This window comes from Bombus terrestris, chromosome 14, assembly GCF_910591885.1.
Source record: "Bombus terrestris chromosome 14, iyBomTerr1.2, whole genome shotgun sequence".
Taxonomy (NCBI): domain Eukaryota; kingdom Metazoa; phylum Arthropoda; class Insecta; order Hymenoptera; family Apidae; genus Bombus; species Bombus terrestris.
The window spans coordinates 1324656-1341110 of NC_063282.1; the positions used below are offsets into that span (position 1 = coordinate 1324656).

The 16455-nt window shown below is 50.1% G+C and overlaps 1 protein-coding gene across 3 annotated transcripts in view; it reads right to left on the reverse strand.

Annotated features, from left to right (window-relative positions):
• Positions 1-16455, reverse strand: part of LOC100648570 — a 141833-nt gene that overhangs the window by 45378 nt on the left and 80000 nt on the right. For all 3 annotated transcript variants that reach the window (XM_048412247.1, XM_048412248.1, XM_003400336.4), the window contains one exon: positions 959-1432. The gene's annotated coding sequence lies outside the window, so the exon portion shown is untranslated. The remainder of the gene's footprint in view (positions 1-958; positions 1433-16455) is intronic.

Consider the following 16455-nt stretch of genomic DNA (forward strand, 5'->3'; position numbering starts at 1 on the left):
CGAGTCGAGCAGGTGCGAAATGCACGCGGCTGTCTATACCGAAAGCTCTGACACGCGCGTGCAACGACACCGAGCGACGTGGAACCACGGTTACGATCTGAACTTTGCTTTTCGACGTTCGATCGAATCTTTGTCGGTACGCGGATAATACGAAGCCGCCATAAGCTGCGTGAAACGGTGGTCTTTCGTTTCTCGAATATTTCTGCGAAGCATTCAAAGACAGCGACGTCGAGTCGATACGGGCAGAGTATTTTTGCGATATTTTTGTTCGATCGAGTGGCGCGAAACGACGATCAACTTTAACTTCGTTTCTCGTTCGGCCGTTCGCGATATGTTTTTTAAACGATAATAGATATAACAGCACGTTTCGTAATTATCAATATCCAGTTGCGTTCGCTAACCAGTCCTCGTACAATACCGGTCGATACGAAACAACAATTAATTCCACTCTGATTGTTATTAGTATTCACGGCTTTGGCAACGTGTTCCATTTCCGATCGGGTTGGTCGAGGTTTTTCGCACGGCAAATTGAAAGTAATACGAAACGTTACGGAATTTCGGATCGATGCGACTTAGCGAAGGTGCGCTGATAAAAACACGACGATAAGCGTTCCGCGTAAATTTTGACTTTCGCCGCCGAAATCCCGGACGCGTACGTATAGTTTTGCATGGCCGGTAATTCTATGCATTCGCTATTCGGGATCCTGTAAATGTAGCAGACCAGAGAGAAGTAACGACCTGAATCGTGCATTCGATTAATTGTTGGCAAGATCGAAGAGAAACGTAGAGGCCGATAGGCGAAACAATTATTCCGTTGTTCCGCTATGCCGGGAAAAGCCGATGCGCACGAATGGATTCGAGGGGTACTTTAAAGGCGATAATAAGCTCGGTCGTTCGTAAACGCGTGCCGCGGGGAAATCTTCGTAAATGGAAAAAAGAGGGGAAATTAACTTTCTACCGTTTTCTTCCCTCGACGATCCGTCCACGGAGCGAGATCCCTGCTTTCTGCTCGGCAAAAGGAGCGCGTTTCCCGGCACCGTTGCGGAATCTCACGGCCCGGCCGTTACAGCTACGAATGCAGTAGATCCAGCCGACATAAAAATTTCTTTCCAACGGGATAATCGTTTTTTCCCTGCTTCTCTAGGCTTCGTTCTCCTCCACTTTGCTTCACTTTGTTCCGCAAACTGAAACTGACGCAACAGCCAATTTCGTTCGTTACGGTAACGATAACGGTAATTGTTAACCGTGCGCGTTCTACATGCGGTGAGTAGCGAACGACGAAGGGGAGGATACTCTCTCGTTCTCGGGATCAAAGCTGCTCCTCCTCTCGATGACTCGCGACCGCTTTGCTTCGCTGTTCGCCGGTGTCGTTTTTCTGTCGGACTCGCGGGCAAACGTCGAAGCCTGAATCCAAACGTCAACGTCGAGACCCCTGCAAAAACGAAGAGAGCACAAATTTTCTTTATCTCTATGATAATAATTTTCTCATAATTTTCTCATAATCTTCCAGGGGGATACAACGTATACTCGATAGAAGGGAAGGTTAATATTTTCAGTTTCACAACGATTATCGTAATTCGACAAACGCGTGTTATTTTATTATTTCTTGCATGATGCTTGGCCCGAACAACTGAGTCGAACAACGCCGGCGTGTTACTTTCTCTTGATGCACCTAAAGTACGCGATACTTTTTCACTCTTGCGTTATTACGTCAAAGACTAATGGTGTCATGTAATTAGACTGCGGATTTTTATGCAATTTCCTGCTCTTATAAAGGGAACGGGAGAAACGACGAACACGCGTAGCGGATATCTACGCGGCAGGTGAAAAGAATTTGTTTCGCTTAGAGAAGATTGTTACGAGTAGACTGCACTTTGAATATTTCATACATCGTGGCACGAAAAAAAGGGCACACGATCGTTTGATCGCGCAAAGTTCAAGATTGAGTTTTAAGACGTCGAAGGGTGGTGAAACGGTGACTCAAAGGACCCGGTTACTCTATGCGATAATACGTTTGTCGCACAATCAACAGATACCCGGGTAAAATCGTTATATCTAGGCATTGAAGAGGGAAGGTTGGTAGGAACGCGAAGAAACACAGTGGAACACGTCGAAATCCTGTTCCCTTTATGCTCGTTGCGGTGCTCCTTTGAAAACAGTTGCGGTACAAATCCCAGTTCGTAGGTATAGACGATAAATTCCATTGTGGTTTGCAACGGATTGAGAAGACAGCGAAATTGTTTTCGCTGAAAACCGCGCATATGGCCGAGCCAACGATTTGCGGTTACGCCATCAAAGACGTTGTACTTTGGCCAGCAGCTTCTACGAAATTGGCGTAAATCGATTATCCGTTCATTAATCGACCCACGCGCGCACGATAAACGATCGAGTCCGCGAGCCGGGGAAATGGCAGGACGGACGCTCGGAAATTACGTCGAAATACCGGTTCGAGAGAGACGGACGCAAAATCGTATACGTCTTTCTTATTGGCGGTTCGTCCGAATATCGACGCGTTCCACCTCTCCGTCCGTTTTCCTTTTCGTTTTCGTTCTCGTTCTGGTTCTCGGCGGTGCGGCCGTCGTTGCATCTACCGAGATATTGCCTCCTACGCCAACCAGACGTTTGGTTAGCCAACGGCAGACTGTGATCGTTCTTTGTTAAAATCCTGCTTATCTTCGAATGAATAATTCATCGTCTCGTTTATCTTTTCGTGGCGGTGGCGCTCCGCGAAACGGTCAACGTTAAAAATAAAATTAACATAAAACGAGGCCAGAAATGTGATTTAAGATGAGTAAAAAAACTCCTTCGCCGGTTGAGATCTCGGTTGAGAAACGGGACGCTAAAGTTCACTAGTTCACCGGTTCGCTCGCTGTTGCGATCAATTTCCAGTCGCTGGACTATATACAAACGTAAATAAGCTAGTCGAAAGTATAAATAAACAAATGTAACGCAAATAAAGAAGTAAAGGAGAACGTAAATAAATAAATCGATATGCCATAACCCGCACGCGATATCGTGTCGTGTTTTTTTTTTTTTTTTTTTCAAATTCTCAGGATGGATCGCGATCTAGAGGACGACGACGTCTCCCGTGTAACTGTTACTGGACGCGATCGAACGCGCGTCGATATAAATTCAAATCTCGTGGCACGCGCATATCGATTTCAACGACCATCTGGTGTAATTAGCGAATTACAACAGTGGGCAGCTGCGCGTTAAATGGCGCGAAACGGTAACACGACATGCTGGCCGTGTAACAAGAACAACGCACGGCCTGGAGGCGTGCGTTGCTTTCTCTCAGACAGATTGCAATGTAGTCTGAAAGCGTTCGATCGACGTTTCGAACGAATCGCCGAGCAATTCCTTCTCGCCGACAAACTTCCGTAAGTGTAACCCGCGTTCGTACGTAGCAGCTCGCGCGCTACTTAACCCGAATAAATAGGAATGTTGCGCGTCTGCTGGAAGATAGTATCGACCATCGTTTCCAGCTCGTCGCACTGGCAAACTCCTCCTCTTACACCTTCCCCGACTTCTGCCCTTCTCTCTCGTTGCTAGGTTTCTCTCGCTTTCTCGTTGGATGCTCGCTCGCGCCCTCCGTCTCAAGCCCTGTTGCACCACCTCGAGCAACCTGACCGTCTGAAACGTAACCTGGCGGGCGGAAGGGGCGCGAAGGGACGGACGACCGGAGACCGAACTCGAGGGTGTAGCTTTCACGACCTTTCCAGGCTACGGAGTTAATATTTATCGAGGCTGCCTGTAATTTTCTTGGGAGCCGGCTGCGTACCCCCTCGCCGATGTTGCCCGGGATGGAACTAGAGGGAAGAGAAAATAATTAAGGTAACTCCGACCAATCCTCGTGTATTCGGCGCTACGATATTTCTTTTTCCGACTCTTGGTCGACCGAGACGCTTTCCATTCAACGAGCAGGCCCGATGGATCGTTCCGGCGAGATCGTTCAAATTATTGACTTTGCCTCGTACCTTTCTTTTCTACTCGAGCCGAGTAATCGAGAGACTGGTTCGCGAATTTTACGACTTCGCGTACGTTCAGCACGCGTTCGTGCCTCGTCTTCTCTCCCTCGGAATCGATTCCTGTTTGCACAGGTATCGGAACATTGTTTTCTTTTTTCTCGCTCTTTCGCTCGTTCATCGACGTACGTTGCCGCGGGATACCGAACGGTGCGGTTCCGTTTCATCCATCGGCGTTCCAGGCTTCCAGCACCGATCTAAGCTCTTCTCCGATAGAAAGAAGACACACTGTCGCTCCGTCGTAAAACATACCCACGATCGTGATACACCGCCATGCTACGTAACTACGATACACGACCGAGTATGAGAATAATCGCGCCATGTACCAGCCAACGCGGCTAGAAAAGTGAAAACTAGTTACGAAGCATGAGGTATAGCCCAGCGAGAGGGTATCAACAAGTTCGCTCGTTTCGACGGCGAACAATGACAGGCTGAAGGAAGGCGGGAGGCACGAGGCTCGAGGCACGAGGCACGAGGCACGAGGCACAAGGCACGAGGAACCCCATTCGAGACTAGAATCGCTACCTACGGTTCTCGTTGTATTCCTGCTCGTTGCCTGCTGCTTGATTTACAACGTAACGCGACCGCGTTTCCTATCGGCCACGATATTCCCACCTGCCTCTCTCGATTAATCGGTCCACCCGGTCGCGGTGTTAATTTATAGGCGCGTCGATCGGTTGGCGCGAATCGTCAACAAGTGGCCGATTCCCTACCAGCAGAACGCAAGGTGAAAACCGGACGGGGCAACGCGAATTCCGATTCCATCTTTTTCTCTCGAATCGGCCGCGCGGTTCCGAAATCCTCGCTCCTGGCTTCGGTTCACCTAGTTACACTGACATCGATCGTGCCACGGGGTCGAAATAAAGCGAACAAAAAAGGCCAGAGCGGCAGCAGCAGGAAGGGAAAAAGCGAAAAAGGGAATAAAAATTAACGGTAAAACGAAGGTTCTTGGAATGGAGCGATGTTGGGCTGGCGATCCTCTGGGAGGCCGAAAATGCACTTTTTATCGCGCTACATCTCGTATGCGCCGCAGTATCAGGCCCGCGCATACATATTTCCTAGCACGTTTCCCGCACGTAGCTCGTTCTACGGCCACGTCCCTCGTTCTCGATCGTCTCCTACGGCTGGGTAAACGTGCAAGGTCGACCGTGCTCCCGCCTTTACGAAGTATCGAAGAATCAACGAACCGTTCCACGAGAAGACAGAAGCGACCAGGTCCTGGTAGCCGTTCGAGCCCACGACTCGACACGCTCTCCTAAAATTCTCCGTGGATCTCGCAAGCGACGCTGCCGTTCGCGCAAAAAAGACCACGAGTGGCGACGTCCGCTTGGGACAAGTTTTTCTTCGGGAAACACGTACACCGGAGTATATTAATCTAGCCAGCGGGCAAGAAAGTACGAAAAGTAAAGTCTTTTTGCGGTGCTCGTTCGGAGGGGAGTAAGCAGTGCCATCGGATCTTCCGGTAGCGCGCCTGGCATTCCCAGTGTACGGCGACAAGAAGATTAAGCGGCCTCTCTTCGCCGAGCCGTCCCTTCCGGCATTTAGTCGTTGTCGAAAGAACACGAGAAACTGAGGGCACCTCCGCACCAAACCGGAGACGTACATATCTCCAAGCTGATAGGCTGGATCCATTTATCTTTACCGTTTTTAAGCAACGAGCCTGTTGTGCTACGTCTACGAGATTATGGTTACTTCTGACGGAGATTTCGCGATTCGCACGATCCTAAATATCGGCACATCTCTTTTGAATTTCACTAGTCTGTGCGAATCAAAGCGATCCGAAAAGATAAAAAGTGACTCGCGAGGAATTCAGGCTAACGCAACGGAGAAGAAGGGGCAAATGGGGTAAAAAAATTAGCTTGTAATCGATAAAATAAAAAAAATAAATAGTTCAATTCGCCAACGTACTCTCTAGTTTTCGAAAGAAGGATTTATGGAATCCGTTTTTAAACTCGATTAAAAATCAAGACGTCGCACCTTTGACTCGGTAACGCATGCTGTTCTTAATGACTTATACGCGACGCAATTTCCAGCTCGAGTCGGTGGAACGCACACCGCACCAGCACCAGTCTTTAATCAATTATGCAAATGATTTGCGGACTGCCGCTGTACTTCCTTCCCCTTGCGTCACGAGGACGCGCAATCCAGAGTTCCCTTTCCCTTTGTAGCCGACATCCCCCGTGAACCATACCTCCTGGCCGAATACTCGTCTCACTCCCGTCCCATAGCAACATCGCGTGCTTTCCGCCGCTTCTTTCGTTTTACTCCTCGCCAAAACTCGCGACTTGTTTATTAAAACTTTCGAATTAACTCGTTTTAGACACGTTCGTTTTCTACTTTGGTCGACCGCGATATATTATTTAGCAGTTCTCTCTCTCTCACTCTCTCTCTCTTCCCCGTGGAATTTCCAGGTAAAATACACGAACCGTTTTCCCCCTTTTCTCTCTCGCCTAGTCAGTGACCGACCGTGACTCTAGTATACAAACCGCCTAACCACCGTCATCATCCGCCGGCTCTGCCAACGCAGTTTTGCTTTACACGCGTATAACCTTTTCGTATCTCCGGTCCCTCTTCCGCTTCGCATCCGTTCTCGTTTCCACCTTTCCTTCTAGTTGCTGGTTGCTTGCTCGCTGAGCCGCCCCAGCCTCGTTCGCCCGCCACGTTCCTCTCTCTAACGAGTTATGTTTCGCGCCCTCGTCGCGAAAGTTCGGATACGAGATTACCGTGCTGGTCGGCTCTCGAGCTTCGTTGCCGATATTATGGAAAACGCGAGAGGCAAAGTCGCGAGAGCTCGATGCCAGAAAACGAAGGAGAGGGAAACGAGTCCGGGAATACCCTCGTTTCTCTCTCTCTCTCTCTCTCTCTTTCTCTGTCGAAGACGAACATCCCCTTTTTCGAAGGAACGAGATTTAATACACGCTCGATGCTGCTGCTATCGTTACGGGGAAGCATCGGTGTTTCGATAAGAAACAAGATGCGCGTATTTATATTGGCAATGCCGGAGAGCTGGCTCGTAGTTTCCGTTAACAATGGCGATATCCTCCGAAAGCAAAAGTGCATAGATATCGAAATATGCGGGCGAACTGGAGTGTATCGATAACAAACTAGCGCCGTCGATGCTGCCACGAATACGCTTGCCTGGGAACGTTGCAAAGACGTCCCGGAGAAAATCCTGAAACGGCCTCTCGAGTATCGAACGAGAGCGAGGAAAAATATCATCGCGTTTTGCAGCGTTCCTCCGAGACGCGAGTCATCTGACTAATCGCGTTCACCGTCGCGCTAACCGACACCATTTTCTCGACGAGTTGCATGCAGCGAAGAACGGCGGATGTTGTTAAATTTGGAGAAAAAGCGCGGCCGAGATGTCGCGAAAATACGAAGACGGTTTCCACGTGTATTTCTCGGGTTAAAACGCGCGGCGTATGCACGTCGCATTTCGTGCCTCTCCGGCTGTGCTCTTGCTACCTTTGGGACTCGGCTGCACGGATAACCAGACGAGAATCGTCGGGAAAGGAAGGAAGAACGCGTTACGTCGGCTGCCATCATTTTTTAAACGTTACACGATAAACAGTTACGCTGCCCTTTCATAAGTTACGGGCGTTATGTGCGCACGTACAATGGCTAGAATATCAAACGAGCAAACATAACGATTCGCGCTTTTTATAGAACTGGTTGAACGACGTATTCGTCTAGTATTTTAGTCGACCACCGAGCCATCGAGAACGCTGCAAATAGATCTTTGTTAGGGCAGAAGTCGGTTGATCGGTATGCTACGTAATGTCACGGGTCAATGTTGTATTATTCAAGCCATCCTTTTCTCTCACGCTATATCGCTTTTACGTTACTTTTTCGCCCGGAGATTTTAGCCGTCCAACTGTTCCAGTTTCGTTTATTTCGCAATTACCGAATATTTATGGAATGCGGAAACTCGAGAGACCCGCGTACAATCTGTACACACGCCAGACAGACAGATAGATGGATGGATGGATGGATTCAAGTAGGACGCAGTTTGGAAAGTAGGATCGCGTGGCAAAGTGTGAGCAACGAGGGTGGGCAGAGGGAGACGTTTGCTACGAAAACGAGAGCAGAATAATCGTTATCAAAGTTTCGCGCCGATTCCAGAATGAATCGGGAACTGGCTGACCAAGATCCGACAAACTGCAGCGGAAGTCGAGTCGGTGAGTCGGTCCGAAGGAACTTCCCATCGAATTAGAGAAAAGTGTTCTCGTGGCGTCCTGTGCACACTCGCTACGACAAAGTTCTCCGTTAATCTCCTGGAAACCCCTACGGGTCTCGATTTATCGACGATATCCGATACGCGGAGCTTCTTCCTCCGATTTATTCCACCCCTGCCCCTTCTGTATCCACTTCGCTCTCCCTTGTCCAACCAACGACCCTTCCACTTTTCGCTATCCTCTCTCGTTCGTAATACACCTCGATCAGACGTTTTACAAGGAATTCGTTGTCGTTGTCCGTTTCGGTAAATCGTACCGCTCTCGTCTCTAGAATACACGGAATATCAACGATTCATCGTGAAACAATGCGACATTCTGTCAGCGGATGCATCGTATCCGCGTTGGCGAAACAAGAAAAATGAATCGTCGTGAGACGGGAAAAGATTCGATCGAAACGATGGATCGATGATCGTGCCGCGAACATTCTGCAACGATCGTATCGCTTTAAATTTAGATACGACACACGAGAAACTCGAAGTTTATTAATTCTTCTTGTTACGAGAAGATTCGGTCAAGTATCGGTGAAGGGAAGACGGGAACGAGCAAAGTCGACAATGTCGGTCGATGTGACGATGAGGAAACGAGGAATTGGAAAAACCGCTCGAATCAGGTCCGCTCTCGACTCATTACTTTGAATTATTCGAATAATATTTTCCTGTCTGGCTGAGAAATCAATGCGTCTACCCAGGCGATGCATAATTCATGGCATAGTATCGGACAGATGGAAGATTAATAGGCCTGATCAGACGCTCTCTAATCGAACGCTTACCGCCTACTTTCTTCCTTTCTCTCTTGCACCTTGCATCCGTTTCCTGCTTCTCCTTCCCCTTTCGTTTATCTCTTTCGGAAGCTGTCTCGCATCCTGCGATAAAATCGATGGATAGCCTCGGGAGGGGACGAATTCCAATGATCTCGAGATTTTCCTACTCGGTCCTCGCAACTATTACGAACCACTTAATAATTTGAATCTTCAAAGATTTTCTTCTACGTTATACCTTGCGTTTCTTGTACGAGAAGCTTTGTCCCACGGATAAACGAGAAAATTTTCCTCGGCACGAGGTGTCGTTTCTCCCCTTCTCCACGCAGCTCTACTTCGACGAACGTCAGGTTCCTCGGTCCGTCTCGCCGCCGAAATTCGCCTTCGCTTCGCGAACGGTAAAACGTGAATTAAACGGTTAAGTCGTATACAGTGGGTCGTACGATTTATAGCGCGACCCAGGAAACGCGACGCGACGTTCGTAAATGTCGCTCGGCCTCGATATTCGTCTCGCATCGAATATAAAGTTGCGCCAAGACGAACGAAAGCGTAACGCGAAAACCGCCGTACGGATAAAAAGTTAGCAGCGTTTGCCGGAGAAAGTTTCCCTCGCGATTGCCGCATAGTTGGAGGGTTGCAAGTCGACTCGCGTTGCTCGGTGGACCGTTGTCTTGTTCGGCGTGGATTATCCGATTAAAGGCGAGACGATCCTTGAAATCGCTTCGCGGTAATGGTTAACGAGCAAAACTGTTTTTAAGCGGGAACGACGCACCCAAAGTGGCCGGCGTCGAGCTTGTCTCGAACGGGAAGCAACTTTTCTTCGGATAACTAGGAGCCCGGCCAATAAAAGTTTGTCCTCGCATAATGCGAGAAGAAACAATTTTGGATCGCGTCTCCCGTGCGAAGACCTAATTGAGACGAGCACGTACTACCCAATAACTTTCGAGTTCGACTCCGGAAATTAAATGACGTGACGCAAAAGCCAAACGCGCTCTCAGCGCTCGGGGAAAAAATAGCCGAGGACAGAGTTTAAAAGGAACTGCGGGCCAAGAAGACGGAATGCCGCGCGTTTAGTTCGAGTTAACCGAACTCGGGCTAAGACGAGTCGAGAATACATTTCGACGACGCGATGGAAAAACTTTTACATCGATGCGACGCGAGCGAACGTGTGCATTTTGACTTTCGTTGCGAAGCCATTACAACGCGTGGTAATTATTCGGAATAAGTCCATCGAAATCGCCGAGTCGCTGCCTGTTCCGAATAATCGATTACGGAGCAAAGTAGCTTGACGACGCGTTCTCCTATTATCGATTCGACGATCTTAAAGTTGGATTTTTACGAGGGCAACGACTCCTGCTTACACCTGATGGTACACGATAACGAAGAAAAACGGAAAACGCGATATCTACTCGGATCGATTGGCGATGCCGTTCGTCTTGCTTCTTTTCCCTCGAACGCACAACGTATCTATGTACCTAACAAACGAGAAACTTTCTCGAGACGTTATCGGTATTTCCGCGAAGCTGGAACCGCGTTATTCTGTGGCGCATCGAGACGCGCTGACTCGGACGAAATCGCGAGCAATTCGCCCATTATCGCGAACGAGATTCTCAGGAACGCCTTAAAACGCTTAAGAACGTTAAAAGTGCCGCTAACGGGGAAATCGATGACGATTACGTTCGCGTTTTAAACGCGACAGCACGACCGTGGCGCCAGCAGCGATTTCGAACGGCACGGTGCAAGAGGCGTTTCAAAGCGGACAGAATTAAAATTTGCTCGTGCGAGGCGGCACATTGTCGATTGGTCGGAGCCTCCAGATGTCGGCTATACGTCATGCCGGTGCATTGTACGAAGAGAGAACGTTACGCGCAGCGGTTATATCAATTTTCAGTCAGCGGATTTCACCGCCCTTCGCAGCCCGACACGGTGCATACAAATTGCCATCGCGGCTGCTAACTAACCGTGCGAGTTTGATGAACGAAAAACGACCGGCCATAAATAATGTCGCGTAACAACGTTTCGAAACGATCGATGCGATTGTCGGTCGTGGGATGGACACGACGATCGCGAAAGAGCAACCGCGATTGCACTTGCGCTCTGTTACAGTCTTTCGAAGACGTTGCTCTCGTCCAAGATGCAGCGAATTCCGTATGGGATTTGCAGGAGGGAGGAAACGAGAGGGGAGGGACGAGAGAGGCGGGTGGGAAACGTAGAGACGCGTAACGCGGAGAAAAGTGCCGGTAGGAGGCATATAATGGCGAGTATTACGGGCACTTAGTCACTTTTGTGCTTCGGCCGGCATTGTGCTAAGACAAAAGATGGCGAATCCCCGGGAGCGATTCAACTGTCCCACACGAGCCAGTCGGCGGCACTCGAATAACTACGAGGGGCTCAGGGCAAAATTAAGCCGAGCGGTATGGCGCGGCAATTCGCGAGCGTTCACAAACACTCGCTCCTCTTATTCCTTCTCGTTTGTTACGGTCACGATACGCTTGCATATTCGCCGAGCGTACCTACTACTTGCAAATGGAAGCATGCTACTACCTTCTTCGTGTTCGAGTCGGCCGCGCACCCGTGTCCGGGCCTCTGCTCGCCTCTGCTCGCCTCTGAAAGCTCCGATACGCATTGTACCATTCCCCCTTTGTTATCTTTTTCTGTCGCGAGTTTACGCGGCGCGCCGCCCACCTCGCTGCTAGTTTCGACTCTGACAATAGCCGAGCATCTTCCACTCTTTTCGCTGCCTTTATTTCCTCCTTCGTTTCTCTCTCGTCCCTGCGGCCAACGCGAATTCGTTACGCTTCGAGCTACAGACCAGTTAGTTACCCTTTCCTGATTATTTTTCCTGCTTCGTCGTCGCGCACGCCTGTCCTTTGACGAACGTACCGTCGACTTCTTTGCCGCCCTCTCCACCGGTCACGATCAATTTCCTCGGAAGATTTTCAAAGTTGGCTAAATTTCCAAAAACCGAACAATATCTGCGGGAATGTGGAGAGGCTTGGCCTGCCGCGGTCGTCTGTGACGTCGGGGTTGGCAATTTCAAATCCGAGAACGCCGAAGAATCGAGGGAAAAGGAAGACGAACTAAACTTATAGAGAAATAGGCGGAACGATTCGGAAGACCACTCGGTCGCGGGCTCTTTCATCTCCAACATCAAAAGGCAATTCCTGAAATTATGGAGATTTTTCCGAAGAATTTCGCGAAATCGACGGTATTCTACGTAGGACCGCGCCCTCGTGCTCTTTGTCAGAATAAACGGTTCGGGGGTTGAGAAGAAGGACGGCGAGAGCGGAGACGGAAACGAGGCCGACGAAGGGGAAGAAAGACGACGAGAGAAGAGGGAAGAAGTCAGGCTCGGAACAAATGAGAGGTTATTTCAGGCGGCAGACGTATGTACGTATATTCGGTACCAACGTCTCAACCATCGCATCGGCCCGAGTTTCCGACTTTGCATTTTTACCGTGAAGCTCGCGGTTTGCCGTTAAACCTCTTGATCGTCTCTTTCTCTTCTCTTTTCTCCGCTGCTGGGAGTAGCTGCTGGGAGAGGCGCTGGAATAAACGATCAACGTGGATAATTGAAAATATAGCGCAGCGATAACGCAAGATGACGCGAAATCGGTCCACTGGCGCGTCCGACCACCGATCGTCCTTATCTACTAGCATCTCTCGTCGACTGTTAACGCGTGCAACTCTCTGCAGAAGCGTCTCAAGATCGTTCAACTTTCACGCTGCTTGCGCGATATATTTCCGTCCATGTCACGTGTCTCTGGATAACTACGTTTGAAATTCTTCTCTGACAACCAGATCGAAGTTATTTTCGCGCATTTTGAATTCATATAACACGATTAATCGATCGCAAACAGACTGTACGATCGTAAAAAGTCGGTATCGTAATTTTAGACGGCTATAATCTTCGACGAGATAATATCGTACTTTCGAGCGATTTTTTTTTTTCACCGGCACAGAATGTTATCATACTAGCGTCCGATATCTCGTCGCGTATATGTAGTTGATTAGTTTCGTCGTTGCCTCTAGAACAAAGAACGGAGAGGATCGGGCTCGCGGGAAGATAACGCGGAAACATCCCAGTACGTATCAGGAAAATGGGACAAGCAGCGCGTATAATACGGTTTATTGTGTACGAGATGAAGATCTCGGGTTCGTGTGTGTTTTCAGCTTCTTCGGTGCTTCTCCGTTGCTTCGTCCCGTACGAAAATACGTGGAAACGATACAGGATCGTCAAAGCGCCGGCAAGTGATAAGTAAAGTAAGAGCCGAAAGACAGCAAAGCTGTATATAAATTGTCGCTGTTCATCGTTGGCTATCGAATTTTAATTCCTCGGAAACGAGCAATTTTATTTCGCAAACGCGCGCCAGTGACGCAACGCTGTATGACGTTGCAAACGTTAGATTCTAAATGATCACGCGTCACAGCCATTAACGTTCAACTCGCCGATATATCGACGGATTCCAAGGTCAAGGAAAAATGGGCCGGAATTGATATTCCCCGATGTCTGTCGCGTTGTAGTTTCGGGATCGATCGGATCAGCGCGAGAGTTACACGGAAGATCGGAAAATGTCGCGAAACGTCGATCGGACATCGATCGAGTCGAAAATCGCGAGACACCGTATCCCTCGGGGAGAAGGTACGATTAAGGAAGATGACGAATTGATTCGGCCGTAACGAGGGGAGAATTGTCGGATGGAGGGTAGGAGAAGTGTCTCCTCGTTTCGGTAAAGCCAGCGATACGACTCGTGGGACGCGATTTGAATAATCACGATGGCTGTTGAATCGGAAAAAGAGTGTCAATCTGCACGCTCGGTGCATGGAACTTTCTCGAACGAACGCGCGTGGAAAGCAGCGGGAATGCGGGAATACAGGAAGAGCGAGAAGCAGAAGAGAAACGCGCGGACCGCTGCCATTAGCGAGCGCGACTGTCGCGTCGTAGCGACGACGAGAACGAGGACGAGCACAACCCAACGGTGGCTGCCCAATTAGCGTTAATCCTTGTTAATCCGCGTCTCTCCAATCTGCATCCCTTTGTTCTTCGTTCGGGCCGCTTCGCGGCCCGACTATCGCGACAGTTTACGACCAGAATATTTCGAGTTGGTAGCGAAGGTTTGAGCCGAGGGGATAGAAGGGACGCGGGACAGGAGGATGGAAACTAAACGCGGAAGCGGGGAAAGCGTCGATACCGAGGGAAAAGTAAGCCGGAACGACGACGGGATTCCTAGCTCTCGGTGAGCTTCCACGGCAATTTTATTCACGACTGTCGATCCTTCCGGCGGAACGTTGACGAGAAGGAAAGGGAGCGACGCGTCGACGAACTCGAGAAAATATCGCGTAACGAGCGTGGCTCGAAACGGGCCACCGGCCTCGCCACTATCGGCCTGCTGAAAACACCTTCTCCTGTCTTGAAAGTCAAAATCACGTTGACGCGTGTAGTGGACGTAACGACGACGAGGATAACGAGAGCAACGATGATGATGGTAAAACAACGAGGTTTCGACGAATGGAAGCCGCGATACCGAAAGAAAACGTGCTCCCGATCGAGGAATGGCCCGATCGGCACAGGCCGCTAGCCAAAAACTCAACTGCGATTCTTTCTCCGCTACATCGACCGGTGGAACGTTGTCCGGAGAACGAACGCGCGAGACGAAAAGTCGGAACGCTGTGCACGGTGTTCATGCGAGTTGCAGAGATTCGCGAAATCGGCCGTATCGGGAGAGATTGTTTCCGATACACGGCGCGAACAAAGAGGAACGACGCGCTTAGAAATATTTGTCTCTTCGGAGCGACGAGGCATTGTCCTCCCATCGGCGATTCCTCTTCTCTGTGTGGACGCCTGCGACCGAACGACGAGACAAAACTCTGGGACACGCGCACAAAATCAAAAGTACGATGGCACGAAGGACGGCGGTTCGTTCGACCAACGGATACAGAGAGATAGACGGCTAGACAAAGGGGCGGAGAGACAAGGAGAGCGATCAATGAGAGATGACGGACGCGGCCACGAGACCACGGACCACGAGCCACGAGATCGACGAAGAAGGGAACGCGTTTGAGCGGCTCGACGTACCGGGTCGAGGAAGAGGGAAGAACGAGGACCGGCGTCAGCGGTCGCTCCACTCACATTGTTACCATAATCGGCCTCGGTTGGGCCCATTGTTTGTCATTCAATTTTCCCGCTGGATTTCCACCGCGGACAATGGCAGGAACGCTTTATAAGTCGCGGGAATTACACGGGCGAACAAAGCTCGTAAATATATCCGTTGAATCGTGAAAAACGTCCTGCTACTACTACTACTACTACTACTACTACTATTACTCTCTCTCTCTCTCTCTCTCCCCCCCTATATCTCTTGCTGTTGCACGCAGAATGAAACTCCTCTCCTCTCCACTGCGCTCTCTGTGCTGCTGCATCGCGACATCACGTTCCACCCTTCCCATTCTGGCTGATCCTCTCACGTCACCCTATTCGTCCCGCACATCGTATCGTTCTTTCTGTTTCTAGGTTGCGTGTAAAACGCAGGGCGGCTGTGTTCTTTCGCGCGGACGCGCTTATATCGGGCACCCGACTGTCCTCGGCTGGTACATACCGGAGGCAACGTACCAACCAGCCGACAAACTGGCCAGCGGCTGGAAACGCAACGGATACCGAGGCCGGCGTGGAGTGTACGCGCGAACGGACCAACGGCGACCATTCTCGTAAATCAGTGGAACTCCGGCTCCGTTCCGGGACAATTTTATGATTTAATCCGGTGAATGCGCGAAGGCTGTGGTCGCGGTAGCTTCGAAACCCGAGTTCGCGATATACCGGCTGCACTTGCCGAGATGAATTTCACACGGCGCCAAATGGTGACCGCGTGTAAAAATGGTTTGCGGCGGCCGATGGGTGGGACGGCGGATGGCCGGAGGGTGGTTCGGCGGACGTCGCGTCCGAATACAGAGGACGGAGTACGGGGTTAGCGGGTTGAACGCGAGGAGACCGGGCGACGCAACACGACGCAACCGTTCGACGCTCAACCAGCGTGAAATTTCAGGACGCTGACCGACGTGCGTCGCAATTTCTCCGAATTTTCGATCGGTTTGAGAGCGTTATTTGGTTAAACCGATAACAAAACGAACCCTCGATTACGAGATTGACAGCGCGCATCCAATCGATTCCCGGCCGAACCTGCACCCTCGTAATTTCCCTCTGACGAGTCTCTCGACTGCCTGCGAATTTTTCGGACGCCAACACGACTCGACGATCCGCGAGTTGCTCGTCGATACGAGAACGCTCTATTACGCGTTCCTACGATCGTCTGGCTCCGTTTCCGAAACGTCGCCTTGATCGGAGATTAAGAATCGTCGCGAAAGGGCATCGCGTCACGAAGGATAGAGACCATGGGAGATCGGTTCGCGTGACCGCCTAGACTCAGCCAAACAAAAGGTTTCT